The 2,368-nt window shown below is 43.5% G+C and overlaps 1 non-coding gene across 1 annotated transcript; it reads left to right on the forward strand.

Moving 5' to 3' along the window:
* Window positions 1–1,662: 1,662 nt before the first annotated feature.
* LOC114815762 lies at window positions 1,663–1,800 on the forward strand. The gene has a single exon (XR_003763565.1). It is a non-coding gene; the product is annotated as a small nucleolar RNA SNORA7 (small nucleolar RNA).
* The last annotated feature ends 568 nt before the right edge of the window (window positions 1,801–2,368 follow it).

A 2,368-nucleotide genomic window follows, 5' to 3' on the forward strand; every position in this document is an offset into this window, starting at 1 on the left:
TTAAGCAGCTTTCCCAGGGTCACAGAGCAGACAAGTGGTGAAGCTAGGATCAAAACCCAGGTCCTCTGACTCCCAGCCCCGCGCTTATCCCCTAGGCCACAGGGCTTCCCCTAGTGAGATTCCTTCAGTATCAATATGTGATCCCTTTTAAATATCAACATTTCACTCATTCATTCATTCAATCATATTTGCTGAGTGCTTATTGTGTGCAGAGCACTGTTATTAAGCCCCTTAAAGAGTACAATACTACAATAAAGAATCACACTCCCTGCCGCCAACGAGCTTTGAGTCTAAAGGCAGGGAGACAGATCAATACAAATAAATAAAATTACAGATATGTATGTAGTGCTGTGGGGCTGGGAGAGGGGAAGAGCAAAGGGAGCCAGTCAGGGTGATGCAGAAGGGAGTGGGAGATGAGAAAGTGGGGCTTAGTCTGGAAAGGTTTACTTAGAAACTTACCTTTATCCCTTCTATACTTGCCATTTTACAGAGTAGGGCAAAAGAAGTCGTGACAGTTTAATAATCACCTAATTGAATATTTAGGCAGAGTTAATGGCTCTATATTATCAAGAAACAATACATTAACTCGGAAATCGAGACATTTTAAACAAAGCACATTCAAAGGTCACCTACCTAGCAGCTTTGGCACTGTAAGGAGCTGTTCTGAATGCCATCTGGATGATTTTTGTTTATCTAAGAGATATTTTTCTATTTCCAAGTACTCAGAAGTAGGTTGGCAGCCCCAGCAAGACTCCTGAAAAATATGGCAGTGAAGACTGCAGCAGTAACTATGGCAACCACCAACTGGGTTACCGTACTGTGCATAGGCACTCTGCTGCAGACACTTGGGCCGTAAACAGGTTCTGCACATATAAAAAGAACCTTTGTGTTCACCTTACAATGTGCCATATCCCTGCTTTTTTAGTCACTCGTGGCATTCCAGGCTCTAATCAATAGCATGTATTGAGTTCTTACTCCACGCAGAGTACTCTAAGCACCTTTGGGGAGAGTATAAGAGAGTCATAGATATAATATCTGCCCTTCAGGACCTTACAATCTAGCATAGAGAGATACTAGAATAAATTACTGTTAACCATGTTATATCTTTGTCATCCCTCCTGCTTCTTCTGTCTGAAGTAGTTGATGTCTACATGAATTAGCACCTGTGGATTGGATCTCTTATACTTCTGCTGTACTCTCCTAATAACTTAGTACAGTCCTATGTGTCCAGCAGGGGCTCAATGAATATTGTGGCTGATTGATCAGACTTGTAAATCCTAATTGATGACTGTAACATGCAGTCATTTTCATTGTGATATAATTCTACGGTCAGCCAAAAGTATTGATTGAGTGCTCAGTGAGTCAGCAAACTAGGTACACTATAAGCCTTCCATTTAAAAAGGGTCCCTCGAATATCTATTCTTTTCCTCAAGAAAGGAGTATCATAGATCAATCATCAGAAGGTGATCTCGGGGAGGGGAGACATAACATTTGTAGCTTTGCTAATCAAATTGGTCAAATGCACATTGCATTGTTAGCCAAGTTCATCTCGATCTCATCAGCCCAACTGCACTTATAAAAATGTAATCTGCACAATTTGTGGTGAGCTAATTGGTTATCAGTTGCCTATTCTTATATTTTTTATATGGTATCTTTTCAGCTGGCCTCTCAGGGTCACACCTGGAGAGTTCCCAGTACTCTACCAGTCTCGACTATGGAAGGGAGAGTCAAGCAGAGGCATATCTATTCCATTCCTACCTTGGGCAGTGGCTAGAGAGTGGAAGGCAATCCGCTACAAGTCAAAACTCCCGTACAGCAGCACGGGAGAGAGTCGAGGGAGGAAATTCAGGCTTACTGCACGGAAGGAGGCAGTGGTAAACTGCTTCCGTATCATTACCAAGAAAACTTTATGGATACACTCCCAGAACGACTGCAGATGGAGGTGGGGCTTTCTGGGTGAGATGTGGCCTTGGCGTCGCTATGGGTCGGACACAACTTGGCAGCAGACAACCACAACAACAACAATCTATTCAGCGCTTACTATGGACCAGGCACAGTACTAAGTGCTGGGGTTACAAGCTCATCAGGTTGGAAACATTCCCTGCCCAAATAGGGCTCACAGTTTTAATCTCCATTTGGCAGATAAGGTAACTGAAGCACAGAGAAGTGAAGTGATTTCCCCAAGGTCACACAGCAGACAAGTAGCGGAGTTCTGATTAGAACTCACGTCATTCTTACTCCCAGGCCAGTGCTCTATCCACTGGGTCATGCTGCTTTTTGAAAGGAGAACTGAGGCATTGAGAAGTTAAGTGACCTTCCCAAGGTCTCACAGCAAGCATTTGGCAGAGTCTAGATTAGAACCCAGGTC

This window comes from Ornithorhynchus anatinus, chromosome 12 (assembly GCF_004115215.2).
Source record: "Ornithorhynchus anatinus isolate Pmale09 chromosome 12, mOrnAna1.pri.v4, whole genome shotgun sequence".
Lineage (NCBI taxonomy): Eukaryota > Metazoa > Chordata > Mammalia > Monotremata > Ornithorhynchidae > Ornithorhynchus > Ornithorhynchus anatinus.